This window comes from Schistocerca americana, chromosome 1 (genome assembly GCF_021461395.2).
Source record: "Schistocerca americana isolate TAMUIC-IGC-003095 chromosome 1, iqSchAmer2.1, whole genome shotgun sequence".
Taxonomy (NCBI): Eukaryota; Metazoa; Arthropoda; class Insecta; order Orthoptera; family Acrididae; genus Schistocerca; species Schistocerca americana.
The window spans coordinates 698694131-698713372 of record NC_060119.1 but is presented as its reverse complement, the minus strand read 5'-3'; the positions used below and the strand labels follow the sequence as shown (position 1 = coordinate 698713372).

Sequence of the window (19242 nt, the reverse complement as noted above, 5' to 3'; positions counted from 1 at the left end):
TTACTGTCAATTTGTTTTTAGATATTCTTTAACTTCTGTTATCCAGTTCTTGTGGTTTCTCATCAACAAGAGTAAGCTTATAATTTTTCCCTGTTGTTGTCCATTTTACATAGGTGACCATAACACTGTAATCATAGTTTCCTGATAGTATCCATGATTTTTCTGTAACTCGATATATTGTGATTTATTTTTCATCCAAACTGCTTATTGACATTTTGATAACAAGATTTTTCTGGCAATTTTTATTTCAAGTTTTTCAGTGACTTATTTCAGATCTGCTGCTAATTATCATGGTTTCACATCCACAAAGATCTTCTTTTTTAACAACTGTGTTATAGTGTTATAAATTTTCCCCATGTGATATAAATATTTTATGTATATGTTCTTGATGAGTTTGTATGCTCTTTGTAGTTTTGGAATTCTTTCTTTTTTATCTACCTGATGTAGCTACACTGACTCAATAATTTCTCATAGATACTTAAATTTATCTACTTGGTACATTTTGCCAAATTTGGTGATCAAGGGTTAATTGTTGAGTCATGATTTCATCCATTCCATATAATCCATCTTCTTATACAAAATTTGGAACAAAGTTTTTGCTGCTGTTTTATGATGTTTCTGGACACATTAGTTTACTTATGATTTGTTATTGAAGAATTGAAGAGGATTGCAATATTTTCAGCAAATGCTAGACAATGAGGGAAATCGGAGCCTTCTGCTAGTACCTTCAGGTTTTTTATGTATTTTTTTTTATTTTTTTGCAAAACTAAACTGAACAGTAATGTTGATAATCCATCACCTTGTCTGACAATTCTTTTGATTTTGAATGGTTCAGAAAGCTCTCACAAAAATTTAACTTTCTGTTTCATGTTGATCAGAGATAATTTGATCAGGTACTTGTTTTTTGTCAACTTTGAATCCTCTGGTATGCTAAAATGTTTTAATCTGCCAGGAAGTTTAAAATAAATGCACACTTTATTGCAGAATGGAAATTTCATTCTGGAAACATCCCCCAGGCTTTGGCAAAGCCACGTCTCCACAATATCCTTTTTTCCAGGAGTGCTAGTTCTGCAAGTTTTCGCAGAAGAGCTTATGTGAAGTTTGGAAGGTAGGAGACGAGGTACTGGTGGAAGTAAAGCTGTGAGGACTGGTCGTTAGCTGTGCTTGGGTAGTTAAGTTGGTAGAGCGCTTGCCCACAAAAGGTAAAGGTCTCTAGTTTAGTCTTGGTTTGGCTCACAGTTTTAATCCGTCAGGAAGTTTCAGTTGTTCATATGATTTTGAAATGCATCCCTGTTGATTTTTGAACATGTTGTAAGTTGATTTCTGAATGAATTGTAAGTCGATTTTTGAATGTGTGTATAGTGTGCATGTTGTCTGCGCCAGGGGAATCCCCATCACATCTAGAAACAAAAAACCTTTCCTACAGAAAAAAGGGGACAGGGCTGTATGAGCTGAGCTGTATAAATGCAAATGGGTGAATGTCAATTGCTGTTGGTTTACCTGGTTGACTGGGTGTGCTAATGATAACCATTGTTATAATCATTAGCAAAATCCATAGATTCAGACTACCAGAGTGGAAATAAATGACTAAAAGGAATAACAGGTAAGAAAGATTACACATTATCTTGTCGGTGTATCCAGGAAAATGAAATTTTGACATAAAATTTTTGCCACATCGTTACACTACTAAGGGCCAGTTCTACAGCCCCAGGTTAGCCGCTGCTTAATTCTATTCTTGGAACAGCGCAAAAAACTCATTGTACAAACATGTAATAGTGCCTAAACATAAAATAAAGGCGGGTAACTGAACCTGTGATTCTGGCAGGGTTAGTGAAGTTAACTGGAGAATGAGTTTTGACAATGGCAGGAATAATAACAGAATTAGTAATGACAAGATTGTTTGTTAGTACAAGGAAGGAGAAGAAACAGGGCAACCACAAATTAAATGGAAGAATATGACGAGTTCAAATTCATATAAATTTTGTACTACTACTACTACTACTACTACTTTTCAATCTCACACTCGAGAAACTGGAGCAAATGAATGACATGTGAAACTATTTCCTAACATAAAACTTTTTGCTTTTAGTAAGCCTAATAGGCATCTGATATCAGTACTTTGTGAATTACATTTTGTCATGTTATATATGTAAATGAGGTAGATAAAAAAACCATTTTTGCCAAAATAGTATTGCTTATTTGCCATATATTAGAGCTGCTGCAATATCAGAAAGGCCTATTTCATTTCATCTAGCAGACAGTGACAAAATAGACGTATCAGATCGAGAAACCACACAAGTCTTGGGTACCATCCGTAATAACAGCTTTTTCAGCATTAGACGATGATGTTTTGATTTTTCATATAGAAAAATATCTAACAAACTTTGCTGAGATAATAGATTCTTTCACAGAGAGGAATGCATCTCATGTAAATCTGTAACAAGATTAGAGAGAAAAAAATTATGGGACTTCAGGATAGAAGAAATGAGTTCTGCCTTGCTTGTCTCTCATCTTTACTGCTTCTATTTTCTTGTAATTAATTTTATGTCATACAAAAGAGAAAGTTCTGGCTAATAGCCAATAAAGAGTGCAAATTTTCTGAAGAGTTCTTATTCTCCCGGTCACAAATAATCTCACCCAGTACTAAATGTGAGGTTTTTTTAAGGAGGCAGGATGTAAAACCATTGGACAGGATGTTTTAATTTCCACTGTCCTGAATATGGGTTTGATGGCTTCCATTACAAAATATACATTTGTACACCACAGAGCGAAATACAGTGATGTGCGATAGAAGAATACTGTATGAAGAGGTGTGGCACTGCACTTTGGCACACTTTAGACCAGATAACATGTATAACATGTGATAGTATCATAGTGCCATTTTTGAACAGGATTATGCTCATTCACATGGATGTATTTCTATGCAATGTCTGTATGATGTTGAGGTACTCCTGTGGCTAACAAGATTCCCAGATTTGTTCCCAATCAAACATATAGGATCAGTTGAGCATCAGCTCTGTCCCAGTGCCAGTATGCAGGATATCAAGGATTGTTATGGGACATCTTGTCTCAGGAGAGGATAAAATGGTCTTATGATACCCTTACCAACCAAATCAGTGCACATCTCCAGGCCAGAGGGAGTGCAAATTCATACTGATATGTGGGCTCATGAGGCCAATTTCTTTGTAAATTTGACTTAATTTTGTAATCACTGGCATGACATCACATAACCTTCTTGGTGCATCATATTTTTTGTCAGGCAGTGTATTTGTCAAGCCAACAGCCTTGCTGCAGTGGTAACACCAGTTCCCATCAGATCACCGAAGTTAAGCACTTTTGGGTTGGGCTAGCACTTGGCTGGGTGACCATCTGGTCTGCCGATTGCTGTTGGTTTAAGTGGGATGCACTCAGCCCTTGTGAGGCAAACTGAGGAGCTACTTGATTGAGAAGTAGCAGCTCTGGACTCATAAGCTGACATACGGCCAGGAGAGCGGTGTGCTGACCACATTTCCCTCCATATCCGCATCCAGTGACACCTTTTGACTGAGCATGACATGGCGGCCAGTCAGTACCGTTGGGCCTTCCAAGGCCTGTTCAGATGGAGTTCAGTAGTTTTAGTGTATTTGTCAAACAAACTGTGAATCATTTGCAAACTTATTTTTTGAGATTTATCATTTATTAAATGAATGTTTTACCTCTCGGTGAAAGCTCATAACACATTATTAGACTAGTAATAACTTTAGTCCCTCAATATGTGTCGTCATCTTTTATAGACCTATCAATGTTTTTGCATAATCTTTTCATAATAATCACAAATTACAAAGCATCAATTACTGTGAATGTTCATCCTACAATAATCATATTAATAATATTCTAGTATTATAGGGAAATTTGGTAGCTTCATTCAGAACCAACAAGAAATCTGTCATTAATAGAAACCCTTGGAGAAAAATTCAAATGTTAAGCCTCTGTCCTTGTGTTAAATCTTTACACTGTTGGTAACTCTAAATAGATAGGATTGTAATGATTGTTTTACATAAAGAAATAACACACACACTTTTTGTTCTAACATGAACTATGCAACAGGTTAATGTATTTAAGTGTAAGAGCAGCGTGAAGAACCACCCATAAGAATATTTTTTGGTGGGGACAGAGAAGTGAAACAGATGCTGGATGAGGAGTTTTTGTGAGACGGAGGTGGAAAGTTGTGAGAGGGGATGGAATGTGACATGGAGATATGGTAGCTGTCAGTGAGGTACCAAGCAGCCAAGAAGCAGCAGAAAAAGTCCACACATGCCAGAAGATGTGACTATACACAGACATCAACTCATTAGCCTGCATTCTCTGAGATGCAAAGTCAAATTACAAATTATTCCAGCATAAAACACATTGAGTCTATAATAATTAAACATGCATTAGTCTTGGAGATAAAGATTTCCTAAGTTGCATGAAAAAAGAAGACCACTGCCATCTCAAAAAACAGCCCAAATGAATATAAATACTTTATACATGTTGTTTTTGACTACTCAGATAATTCTAATGATAGTTCAGAGTTCAGTATCTAGTAATGTTTATTGAATGCATATATCTTCATTCAAAATGCATGATTCATTTAATCACTGACATTCTCCAAAGTCCATTCCTTCATTAACTTTCTTACAAAAGCCTTAGCAGGAAACAATCACAGAACAAGTAGGGAGCCTGTTGGAGTCAACTTGCAGAAGTCAGGGTAACAAGTCAGCAAGTAAGTGAATTAAACTGCTATATAGGTCTGTCACCATCTAGAACAACAGATGGCAACATTATCAACTGACTTGTCTTCTTTTCACTTAATTAAATCTCTCATTTTAATAACATCAGATACTACTGGACACAGACAATTATTTACAACTTCTTTTTTGCTTTCTTTTAAGAAATTAGTTACAAACTTCAGAAGACAATATTTACTATGTTTTGGTATGGTGTTAATTGGGCTCAATTTGTTCCATGAGCATGAAGTTGTTGGGAGTATTGATGGCAAGATGGGCATGATGGCTCTGAACCAATATACAGCACTTGATGATTATGCAAAAGGAAAAAAAAGGTAAAGAGAAGTTAGATTAGGAAGGAACATCATGACCCTAAGGGAAAGTTCTCTACAGTTCAGATGGGAGACAAGATTTTGGTTCAGATCACAAGTCTTACAAAATAGAGTCTGAAATACCAAAATTTTTTGAGGTTTTTGGAGAATCAACTGATTACTGGAGAGTAGAGAGTTAATAAAAGGAGTCATGAAATTCAAAATCTGTATGAATACTTGTGTGGTGCGGATGGCTTCCCAAAATGGTTGTGGATTTCTTCTTTTTTTGTGTTTCAAGCTGCAATATTTACATTCTTATAGTACTTGGCCACTCTTTCAGTTGAAATATCTTATGTGTAGCCTTTATTCCTTGGGACTGATGGGAAGGAGTACACTCTGACACAGGCCAAGAAATGTGTAGGCGACATAACTGTTGTATGAGGAGGATAAAGAGTCATTGGAAATCTAGATTGATAAGAGGAAGATGTGACAAAGATAAAGTTAATGAGCCCAAAAGTAATTGTTGCAAAGAAAAGCAAGTGTATGGGAAGTAAGGTAAAATAAAGAAGGGAAAAAGTACTATGCATTGTGATAGAAAAAAGCCAGAGGCACAACAGAAGGGAATTTGAGCAAGCAAACTAATTTACAGGGTATAAAAAGGGAGGGAAGAGAGATTCCACATGAGGCGCAGATAATGAAAGGGAGACACCATTTAAAATTTTAATGTAGTAAATAGGCATAGAGGGAAAATCTAAGGACAAGTAAAGAGAAAGTACAGATGTTGAAAGAATAAATTGATTAGTTATCTGGTAAGCATTATTCTATTCAAAAATAGAAAATCACCAAAGAAATTAACAGCTTACGTATCATATGTACAATGAGCATGATCCAAAGTTATACTAAGAATAAGATCAAATAAAGACCAGACAGAAAGAAAGACCACGACTCCAAACAACTTGAGTAGTTGTGGTGTAGTTTGTATGAATATCTATGCTATTTATACATCATAAAAGAGTTACATTTTTGAGATTCATTACCCAAAATGTAAGGCAGGGAAAGAGAGAGGAGAGGAGAGGAGAGGAGAGGAGAGAGAGAGAGAGAGAGAGAGAGAGAGAGAGAGAGAGAGAGAGAGAGAGAATTTGTATTCTTTCTTTAAATTTTCAGTCTTAGTCTGCACCAATGTTTTTTTCCCCACTTTTATCAAATGTAAAGAATATTTTTCATTCCTTATGATTAAATTAAAAATTAGTGTCAGTGTTCAGAAAGTCAAGTGACACTAAATAACCATGAAGTAAGACAGATCAAAGAGAGGAAATTTAGGAAATGCAATGACTTCTGAACAATTTTCCCACTGTGGTGGGAGGAATAGTTGCAATAAGAAAGTTGACTATTGCGGAATTTTCCTACTGTGATAGAGTGCTTGGAAAGTGAAAGTGGAGTGATTTATTGGAAAGACACCTGTGAAAGATATTTCCCACTGCAAGAGGAGAAGGTTCTTGTAAAACTAATGTACTTATAAACGACTTTAGGACGTTAAAAATCTACTAAATTTAATTTGTTCTATTTTTTATTGTTGGGAGTTTTCTTTGAATCGCTCCAAATGAAGAGAAGTATATTTGTGTTGTTAATATTTTCTTTCTTTTTTTCAATTTTCTCTAAATTAAAATTAGCAGTATTAAGAACTTTTAAAAATCAATCCAAATTACGTTTTGTTGTTTTTTCTTCAGAGAAAATCAGTTTAAATTAGGTACATTCTTGTAGAAAGTGATCACCATATACAAGAGGTCAGTAAAAATAAACAATTTTTTTATGGTCATGTTATATTGTTGACAATTTTTGTTCTTACTTAAAAATCTACTGCTTTATTTCTGACTGTATCAGTCCAAGATTAGAAAACCTACAAAGAAAGAAAGGAATCTCGAGGGTGTAAGAAGGAGGGTGGGGGCAAAACAGGATGCTGGGCCATGTTACATTCCATCCCAAAATGTTTTCATGACAATGTAAATAACGTGTGTCATATGTAACTGTTCTGCTATTCTTAGATCGAAACTAGTTTGATTACTTAATATTGTGCAACTTTGCTAAGGGATACCAAGATGTTTTGCTTTCTAGTCTCTGCAGAAAGGGCAGAAACGGTGGGGTGAAGTTCATTAAAACCAACAAGAAATGTCCCTTTTGTTCAAACCGTAGGATGTAAATTCAAACTGCGACACTTCTGTTACTATTTTAGGCCTTTATACAACTGGTAATCAAACAGATAAGACTACAGTGATTTATTTACATATTATTATTTATTTATTAATTTACAGACAGGGATAACGTGCTCATTTTATATAGTAACCTGAATCCTGCAAGGATTTAATTATTTAAGTGAAAGAACAGTGTGAAGAGTGATCAGACAGAATGTTCCTTGGTGGGGCAGTGATGAAATAGACAAGTGAGAAGAAGTCTTCATGAAAAGAATGTGGAACAACGCTAGAATGGTTGAAATGCAACAAGGAGCTATGGAGGCAGTCATCTGCTGAAGCAGAAGAAGACACTACATACACTAGCCGATGTGGCTTCACGCAGATACCTACTTCCAGGATATCTTCCCTGAGATAAAAATGGTTGGCATTTGCTGTAATATATAGATTAAGGGGACCAGCACCCTATTGTAAAATTGCTCATGTAAATTCACAGACTTTTTGGAGGTGGTTTCTGATTGCTCAAAAGTTGAGAGTTCCATTTCAGTGCCTTGTAATGTTTATTGAATACATACATTTCCACTCATACTGCAACTGTTAACCTGCCAGCCCACTCCCTTATAGGCTCTCTTACCACAGGCCTAGCAAAGAATAATTACAGAAAAGTAGGTAGTCAGTTTAAGTCAATGTAAAGAACTCAGGTGCCAAGCAGATTTTGCCAAGTAAGAGGATTTAATCTATCTATAAGACTGTGGCTAGCTAAAACATTAACAAAAATGATAATGTTATTGACTGTCTTATATTCTTTTTACTTAATTAGCCCCATGACTTTACTTACAAAAAATACTGATGGGAACACAGATGATTGTTTATATTTTTGCCCTTTTCCTTTAAGAAGTTAGTTACCGATCTCAGTAGACAATATTTACTGTGTTTTATTCTGATATTAACTGGGCTCAAATTCTTCCATCAAGTTGAAGTCACATTCTAATTTTGTTCAAAGTGTCATACCCACTGATCGGGTTACTCTAGAATAACGGCATAAATATAACAAGTTTCACTTTGTGACAAGCGAGCATTCTACGCCATAGCCAAATGTGAAAGCTGGACAATCAAGAGACAGTTAAGGTAGGTGTGATCACAGCCAAACCTTTTTCCAGGGGCAGTTCTTTGCAGCAGATATATTTGTACAACATCAGGTGGTTGCAGGAACTCTGAAGTGTCACTTTATGTAGAATGCACATTCCTATACTCAGTTACATTTAGTTTTGTCAATAAGATATTAAGTTGTCGAATCTGACTCAATGTCACAACCAAATGATTGTCGAACTATTGCTCTCATATGAGTGAGAAGATTCTTTTTTAAGCCCTAAAGTTCACAGTATTAAATGTCGGATCATCCCTTTGTTGTTCATTAGTGTCCTGATAAATAGAACATAGCCACTTGTGTTTCAAGATATGTGAAACGCTGTAGGCATGATACTGTTGTTGTGGTCTTCAGTCTGAAGACTAGGATGATGCAGCTCTCCATGCCAGTCTGGTCTGTGGAAGTGTCATCATCTCTGAATAACTAGTATAACCTACATCCACTTAAACCTCCTCTGTATTCATCTCTTGCTCTGCTCCTACAATGTTTATCCCCCACACTTCCCTCTATTACCAAAAGTGAAATTCCTTGATACCTTAAGATGTGTTCCCTTCTTTTAGTCATGTTGTGAGGAACTTATTTCTTCCCCAGTTCAATTTAGTACTCACTCATTAAATTTTCAATCTACATTACGTCTTTCAATTCCTTACACTCCATTCAAATAACTTAAACAAAAAGACTTCCTTATAGTTACATCTACAAAAGGGTGATCAAAAAGTTTTCATTTGCGGGCATTACTGCAGCAAATGTGCAATGCAGCATGACTCCAGTGCAGGTATATAAGCAAGGCTTGGTGTGACATTCGTGTCCTTCTGAGTGACATGCAGTAAATGCCGAAATGTGAACTATGGCAACACTATTACCAGATGTGACCAAACAGGACCAATGTGCTGTTATTCTTTTCTTGGCTGCTAAAGGACAAACACTGATAGACATCCACTGGATAATGGAGAGTGCGTACGGTGAAGCATGTCTATTGAAAGCAAACATTGCGAAATGGTACATCAAGTTCCATGCTGCTCACAATTTCACACAAGACACTGGTAAATGTGAGAAGCAAAAGTTATGCCAACTCAAGTGTAAGAAACTCGAACAGCTGCCCTATAGTCCTGATCTCTCCTCATGTGATTATCATCTCTTTAGAGTATCAGAAAGACCTTGAAGGGTCGATATTCCTGTCAGGTGAGGATGTGCAGTTGCTGACTTCTTCTTGTAGCAGGACATGGTAAATGGGTATCTTCTACCTGGTGCATCACTGGGGCTATTGCCGCAATGCCTACAGTGATTTTACCTGACTTGCGTACCAGTTCTGGACTGTAAGGCTTACAGATGGAAACACTGTAGAATACAATAGCATTGAGTAAGAAGCAAGCTCTCACAAAGACATTCATGATGAACAGACACAATGGTGTGATAGTGAATCACTTGATTTGGGGGAGACAAGATGAGCTTCAAGAACAAACTGAGCTTGGTGATTGATACATAGGGGAACCACAGGTGTTCTGGCTCAGAATTTTACATATTAAATATTAGTTATCAAAGTTCATTTTTGGTATAGCAAATACTAGGAGCAGCTTACAGGTAATCAGAAGTTTAACACAACAATACTACTCAGCAGTAAATTAATTAAATCAACAGACAAATCAATATTGTTAAGCTACTGACAATATGCAAACAGCTAAGAGGTTTTATGAAGTATGCAAGAGATTTTGGCTGCTCATCAATCTCACCAGTCAGTGATAGGATATACTAGGAGCCTGCTTTTATGTAATAGTCAGCAATAGAATGTACTAAGAGCTTGTTCTTCCGAGATCGTTGGTTTTACCATGCACTCAAATGTAATCAACTTTTTGAGATGAGTTATTTATGTTTATTTAATTGTAAGTGTTTTACAGTGTTCACTAATAAAGGACTTATTTCAAGTAAATTAGCTACCCACATATCCACCTGTACTCACAGGTCACCTGCTTGCATCTTCTGGAGCACCCTGCGTGCTACAAGAACTGCTTTGAGGGATGACATCAACAAAAGATCCACATAAAAAAGGTTGGAGGAAATCCTATGTACTGATTCATTAAGATATTCCAGGAAAGAGTTAGCTTAACTAGCACAGTCTCATGTGCGAAGGTATGAACAGCAATACTGTATGGCAACTACACCTTTTTCTATAGCCTCATGACTAAACTGAGAAACTTTGATGGAGGTTTAGAACTGTATATGGATCTTGCACCATTGACTCTTGTAACTGTCGTCTGGTTTCTGTGTAAGTTGTAGATAACCTTTTCTTGCCTGTATATTATCTCTGCTATCTTCAGAATTTCCCGTCTAAAGCTTTCTCTATACCTACAAATGATATATATAGAATCACCTTTCTTTAACCTTTCTTCCAAGGTAAATGCACAATCAACACTGTCTTGCATGTTCTTATATTTCTCTGGAACCCAAGCTGTTCTTTGTCAAGATTGGGTTCTACCAGTCATTTGAACCTTCTATACCTAATTCATATTAATGTTCTACAATCATGACTTGTTAAACTAATGGTTTGGATACTCAGGAAATCCAGACAGGGAAATTTGGCAGGGGGCTTGGATATTACCCTCTCTGTCCTTAGAAGAGATGCTGCTCATAGCCCAGAATTTCAAGATGACACTGACCACAGAGAAATAGCTTGAAGAGGAAGTGTCTGTATGACATGTATGTAACATGCCTCAGAGTCAGGCCTCTGGAAGAGTTGGAAAATGAAATAACCAAGTAAGGCTACATTTTGTCCAGCACAAGAAGAAATGTTTCAAGTATTTTCTTAAGCTTCTTCTAGTAAGCAGCAATGCATAATCATTAGTCTGTATCCTCAGTGAGACAGCAACACTTTTTACTCACAAACATCAGTGTTACAGTGAATCTCAGTCGCAACTGGTTGCAGAAAATACAAATGATTGTTCCACACAGTCATGGTTCCTAAGCTTAGCCAGCATGGCCAGAATTAATAAACATGTGAATGAGTACTTAGCATTCCTGTCTGGAAAGTTGGATGCAGAATGACTATTGCTGCAAGAAAGCCAAACAACTGATCTTTATTTAAGAATTTGACAGTGGAGGTGCTGTCTTCCCATGTACAAAACTGGGAACATAGATTCTATTAATATTATATGCTCCCAGTACATTGTTGCCACAGAAATTTTTCTTTTTCCTTTCCATTCAGGACAAAGATATAAACTTCTGGCTGATATGGGCACAGCTGCCCCCTCAGTCAATTTACAGGGATACCAGCAATAAGGAGCATCATCCTTACAGCCCATTTGAATGGATGATGCCATACCATTGATAATCCTCATTATACCCACGTGACAGGGTAACTGCAAGTGGTGAGGAAACAGCATCTCTGGCCAGAAAAACATGTGGGTCTGTCGGCCAACCAATTTAAAGCAAAGTGGCCACAGACTCTTTAATCACTGCTGTTTGAAAACTAATGTGTTCCTTTCCATAGCGAACTTAAATATTGATGATGATTCTGCACTGAACCAGTTCTTTGGGCAGTTCCTGTTATGACTGGTCCTGCTTGGGATCTGAATATAGCATCATTCCATCCACTGCTCTTAAGTTCTACTTTGACAAACTATTCTGCCAAGAGACTGATTTAATCCTCTCCTATGAATAGAGTAGTTTTCACCACAGTAATTCAAGTGGTGTTAATTTAGATTGTATTCACTGCAGTCCTGGAAAATTTACAAGTTCTGTAACTCTTATGAACTATGTGTCATTTATTTAAGCTTCGGTGTATTTGAAAAAGCATTTATAAATTACTTTTGTGATCTGAACAAGGGTTACAAAAGGATTCACAAAGTTAATCTCTGGTACTATTGTTTTTATTGAAATACAGAATCTTTGTCAAAAGTCTGCAATAGGTTTGAGTTCAAGCTACGGCACACAAATCAGTTCCAAGTGTATGTCACCATTAGTCCAACAGCTACCATAAGATTTTGTAGGGATCAGTAAGTTCTGTTCATTCACAAAGAATCACTTAAAACTGTACAGATTACAAGAAATGTGAATTACTGTACACATTTCAGCTACTGATTCAGTCACATCCACAGTACTCTTAAGCAAACCAAACAGATCATTAAGAACTTGTGCAGAGTTTTGAAGTATGATTAATGCATAAACAATAAGGCACACATACTTAATTCCATGCCTGGATGAACTTTTAATCTAAATTAACAATCTGAAAATATTTTTCTAAAACTGGCATAGCAGATGCCTAATTCTTACCTCCTATAGATGAGGAATCAAGGAGACTTAGCTGTAGTAAATATGTCTATTAAGCTCTATCAGTACTATAAGTTAACCTTTGGAATATTGTAATGGAACTGGTCAACAAGCCTATTTTCAGCATAATCCAGAACATAAGATACACACATGTAATGGGAGTACCTGATATGCTCAGACAACAAGACTACCCGCTACACAAAAATACTTCATACCTGATACGCTCATACAACAAGACTACCCGATACACAAAAATACTTCAGAAATCATATGAATTTTAGTTTCCATTGTTATGAATGGGTAAACTATGGAAAAATTTTTCACTTAGGTACAAATATACTAAAATGTATAATAAAATATTTCAAAATGTGGTTACTTTAGATTTGAGAGCAACTTTTTAAATGATTCAAACCTGTAAGTGGCTCTCAAATGAAAATGACAGATGGAAAAAAGTACATAAGCTGTTTACTATCTCAAAAGTAATTACCATAACTGTTAATACATATATCTCACTGTGAGAGAAGATGACCAATGATATCATGCAAAATATCTGCGGTTGCCTACAAAAACGTGGTTGTACGCAGGCATGCACATCTTAATCCATCTTCATCCAGAGCAGATCAATGGGCACAAATGTCTTTCTTCAGAGCACCAAAGCTGTGAAAATCACAGGGGGAGAGATTGGGACTATATGGGAGATGTGTAAAGGCTTCCAAAAAACTTCTGTAGTGTAGTTGAAACAACTTTGGCAACAGGTGGTCTGGCAGTATCCTGCATCAGAATTATGTGATCCTTCAACATGCTTGCATGTTTGACTTGATTTTGCTCTTCAATTTCTCCAAAGTAAAAAAGCCCATGAATGTTGACAGATGGCATAATTATGTTCCTGGATAATGCCCACCCACATCTTGCCAAGGTTGTTTTGACAACACTGCAAAAGTTTTGCTGAGAAGCCCTTTTACATCCTCCATACAGTTCCAGTCTCTCCCCATGAGATTTGCATATTTTGGAAGCCCTGAAGAAAGACATTCATGGCCCTTGATTTGCTTTGGACAAAGTGGTGCACACCTGGGATTAATCATGGTTTCATAGGGAACAGTAAACATTATCCATGAGAGCACTGACCATCTTGTCTCACAGTGAGATAAATGCATTAACAGTTATGGTGACTATTTTTAAAAAAGTAAACAGTTTACTTACTTTTTCCATCTGTGTTGTTTTCATTTAACTGACCCTTTCATTATTATTGTTATTATTATTATTATTATTATTATTATTATTTAAATAAATATTTGATTCTTATTTGAAGGCCTTCTCCAATGTAAATATTGTCTAATATTACTGATTCATAAATTGTATCTTTTGATGCTAACAATCAATACGTAATTGTAGCATCTTTGAGTTGTGATGTGACATGACCACTGTTGGTCACTTTAAATAGGAGCTGGCTTTTGTGCTGATGTGCTGCTTCATGTTTTATACTGTACTTGCCAATCGTTCATGTATTGTACTGTGATGGAAGTTGGAAGAGGTTGTAAGGAAATTGCTATTCTATTCTGAATTGTCTTTGAAGCTTAAATGCCTTTTTTTTACATAGAAGAGATACTCCCAGTAGCAAGGTTATTCTGAGTACACAGTTTGAAGTTAACCATATCACCCTCCAGCATGCAGGGATTGTGTACTTCTAGATGAGCCAACAAGACAATGAAGACATCTAATCCAAAAAATGAGATAAGTAATATAATAATTGCTAACTAATTCTATTCATAGCAAATAATACATGAACAATTCTACCAGTTTCTCTTACTAGAAAATGTATTATGTAAAGAAATGTAATGAATAGAATTGTGAGGTCTGCAATCAAAAATTGCTAACTTTAAGCAGAAGTAAAGAGATAAGCTGGTTTAAATATCAAGTATTCCAGCAACACACCAAAAGTTTCCGTAACAACTAAAATGTCATTTTGTTTTGGTGTGTGGACTGTTTAATGATAATATTGAGATAGGAATGAATCAAAAATTCTATCTGAATAAGCTCAGTACTTAGCTCACTATGCTGGATGAGGCATGTTTAAAATGTAACTCAGACAAATGCAATTACTTTCAAGAACAGGTAGACTACCTTGGGCATATTTGAGTATTGGTATGAAAAGCACCTCACCTACTAATGCTCATGTGCAAGCAATTGAAGCATTATCAGTCCACAAAAAACTTAATTCACTTCCAGGACTTTTTCAGAAAGTTACACTTCTATAATAAATCCATTCCCAATGCTGCACATCAGCTAAATAGCATTCACCATGAAGGTGCTCTGTTTCAATGGTTGACAGATTGCAAAGCACTATTTCAAACCGTTAAAACAAATTATGCTTTTTACCATGTCTTGTGAGATTCACATCAGGTAAGCAGCTGGTGCTGGGAAAGACATACACATACAGGATAGGTACTACTGCTACACAAAAATAAACATGCTAGAGAACACAATTACGTATTTTCATTTAAAATACTATATTTAACTCAAGTGAAAAAGTGGTACTTGTTATCACAGATCTGGTGCAAATATCCCAAGTATATCTCTATAGTGTAAAATGTGTCTTTGTTGCTGACATAAACTTGTATCTCTAGGTGAGGTTGCTATTGCAAGTTTGTGAAGTGGTGCTTGACTCAGAGGCAGTGACTTCAAATCCTAGTGGTGGAAGAAATTTCCATTGCTACACTCTTTTCATTGTACATTTAATACAGAGGTAAACATTTCACAATGTATTCCTCTGAATTTGTTGTTGGTTCATTGGCATCTACTTCCTGAAGAATGGAAATAACGCTCTCTTGGCTACAATTAGTATTGTATGCTCGCAATGGTGAGGCAGAATGAGGTGTAGAATATTCAAATGACAGAAATATGCATTTTAGTACTTACAAGTCTGCAGTTGAGTGAATAAGAACATAGTTTCATAAGAGCAAGATCTCTGCATCAAATCCTGCTGCTATTACTTTTTTTCATTCCCACATAATAGTAACAACAGGTTTATTATGACTGTGCAAATTATCAATATTTGGTGATACAATTATTATTTACATAACATTTATCCTGGAAAAAGGAGAAATCTTTTTTTGTATGGAGATTTGAAATAAAAAAGCTTTTAATCAGTTCAGTATAGTCATTTCATTTCATTTATATTACTATATCTATGTTTTTGACAAGTATAATATGTAACCTACGGTATATTGCACAAATTAGGATAATACTGTTTGCAGAACTATGGAAAACAATAACTACTATGGCATACAGCACATGTGATGAATGCTGAATTTTTGCATCAGTATGATTTTTCAACATGTATATTACAAAAAAAACTTGGTTTATATTCATAAATGATTCTTGCTCATCACACAATTTAGCAGCAAGCATACCACATACAATGAAGCATATCTCAGAATATTGGTACAGATGACTGGTGGTGTATGATAGGTCGAATTTTTATGCAATTTCCTCTAGATGCCATCTGACTATTGTGTTTAATGATGTACATGCAATTTTGTAGTCACTTTATAAGGTTCTTCACCTGCATGTGAAAATAAACATTGCAAGGCAGTACCAGTGATGTACATTTGGGAGTGATTATCTTAATACTACATGTTGCAACATAATATGAGAATGAAAAAAAAGTACCAATAGACAGATTCAACCCAGGGACCTCATTCTTATGAAACTAATTGCCTACTCACTCAGCTGCAGACTCCTTAAATACTGTCAACCATAAAAAGTATATAAGTGCAATTAAAATTTTCAGGCTCCATTTCTTCAAAAATGGTTGAGAGTTGTGTCTTCCTGTCTACATTTGTTGAAGTCCTAGTCGTGCCCTACACATCCTGTCAATATGAATCAAATCAGTGAGGGGACGTTCGTACAGTCCCCTTTTAACATTCTTACAGAGAACGCATCATTGGAAATGGTCTTACCTTTTTTATAAGCTCTTACAAAACAATGCTGAATAATAAAAGAAGTTTGGCTGACTTGTTACATGCCCATCAGCCATGGAAGCTGATAATACTCATGATTCCACAGATGTTCACTGGCACCAAATGCTTATACATCAGTCTATCCAGAGAGTAGCAGTCTGGGTCAGACTGTACAGAAGCCAGCTTGGCTTGATACCAGCAACCGTACAGATGGAGCAGACATCTGTGCACGAGAGCCTTTCAGTGTTGCTGTAACCAGATATGCCCACAGTGGTCTTACTAACCAAAAGCCCTTCTGCTGACAGAGAATGACCTGATGGTCTCACTGCAGAGACAGTCAAAATAACCTGAGAGCCTGCCTAGCCTACTCTCTTGCCTAACCAGCTTTATGAAGACAGTGCTGCCCCGCTGCCAAATCCCCACCAGTCAATGGGCCTATGAAGAAGGATGATGATCTGAAGTAACTATAGTTGACTAAGGTTGAAGTCATAGACCTAAGATCTGTGTAGTGGCGGGGATGGGGATGGGGGTGGGGGGTCAGGGTGGCATTCTGTTGTGATAGATAGTAATACCAGTGATCCTGAAGCAATGATGCACGGCAGGTTATGCGATAAATGATAATGTGGGTCACGCCTCTGACTTTGGAGTGGTCATAAGTTAGGCACACAGAGATCAGGCTCTCATTCTACAATGTGCCTGGCTCAATTGCCATTGCTACAAAGAACATTGCTGTATTCTGGACTGCAGTTTGCCTTTGATTCGATAGTACTGCTACATGACAGTATTGAGTTTTGCATATTGTAAATGTAGAATAAGCTACACTATAAATAATGCACAGATGATACCACCTAACAAATGAAGGAATGGAATATGTAGTGACATGGTATGGAAACAACAAAGAATGTATGAAAGCAAAGCTCTTAGAGCATGATACAATAAAAGTGGAAGAGACACACTTGCCACAACACATTCTGTTTCCTGATAAGCTGTTAGATCATTGACAGTCTGCATGAAAGAATTTGTTGTGTGAGTTTGGTAACCTCCTATCACTGGACAACATGGATAGCAAACTCAGAATTCAAACTGAAGCCACTTATTGATTTATGTCCATACAATAGCTTATGAATTACTAATATTTATTATCCAGATAAATATATCTGTAAGTACATTTGATCAGAATGTGGAAGTAGGTTTATTATAGGTTACACAATAGTAAATCAGAAAGTTTGGCCATATTTACAGGATACAGGAGTATTTAAAGGATCTGCAATTGATACTGATCATTTTTTACTGGGATCTGAGATTAAGCTTCCTAGTAGGTTTCTGAGGAAAAAATGAACAAGTCAGAAAAATAATAGCCCAATTTTTAAACAGTTTTAGAAAAATCTGGAAACAGACATCTGCATTAGATGAAAATGCAGAATTTTGTCAGAGATAAAACAGGAGTGCAACAAGTTAAAGGAAATTTTAATTAACCCTGCTAAGGAAATGCTTGGAACATAAAAACTACAAAAACCAAATCAGTTAAAATTACAGAATCATGAACTCAAGTAAGTTATAATGGAAATAAGAACTATATCTGATTTGGATCAATGGTAAGAAAGTGGAAGAAAAGGTACAGTGCATAAAGCAAAGAGCAGTAGTTCACAAACTTGATAGCAGAGGTAGCTGAGAAAGAAATGTTAAAAGACTAGAATGTGATTTAACTGGAGCTCAAAAGTTTGGATTCAAAATATTCAAAAATTTGCACATTGAAATCAATGGGAATGCAAAGATAGACATAATACCAGGAAGGGGATGCTTACAGTACTACAAGCAGCTATTAGTCAAGGAATATGAGCCCCACTATCCAAATACTATGAATGTTGGAGAATACAATAAAGTCACAATGAGAGATTTTGAAATTAGCTGAAAGATGGCCAGGACCAGGAAGGCTAGAGCCATGAGTAGAATAAATCTGGAACTTACAAAATATGCCCATTAAATGTATAAAAGTTATTTGTGCAGTTGGTGAATGATATTTGTTGGTTTGGGAAAGTTCCTGAGAAATGGAGGATAACAATAATTATAAGTACACACAAGAAAGGAGACAAAAAAGAATGCTCAATATAAATTTAAATGCTGCTTATACAATATATTCATCTACGATTAAAAGGAAACTCCAAGTTCTCCTAGCAGACAGTGAAAGTGCTTTACAAGAAAATGTGTTTAAATTAAATAATGTTTTACAAACTTGGAGTCAAGACATACGACAACAAATAAACATGAAAATGACAATGACAGAAGAGATTAGGCACTACAAAGGAAAAATGGTGTGACCAAATTAAAAGGATTTTCCTTGAGCACCTGTCATGGCAAACATTACATTTCAACCAAGCTGGAAGATGGAATATGAGATGGCCAATGAACAGATGGAGACAACAGTTTTGTTAAATTCCTTTGGTTTGAGAATGGTTCAACACACACTTCTTGAAATGGAAGAGTAAGAAAAAGAAGAAGAAGAAGAAGATAGAGAAGAAGAAATACAACTTCAATCACTTTAATGTGATAAAAATCATTAATGTGGTATTAGGTACCATACTATGAATGTGTATAGCTTCAACTGAGTGTCAAGCTGTAATGGTTGGC

General features: G+C 36.1%; 1 protein-coding gene and 1 pseudogene across 2 annotated transcripts in view; one reads left to right on the top strand and one right to left on the bottom strand.

Moving 5' to 3' along the window:
• Positions 1-19242, bottom strand: part of LOC124544887 (choline transporter-like protein 4) — a 253893-nt gene that overhangs the window by 140039 nt on the left and 94612 nt on the right. The gene's annotated exons all lie outside the window — the stretch shown is intronic.
• On the top strand, positions 3276-3393 carry LOC124555510 (annotated as a pseudogene).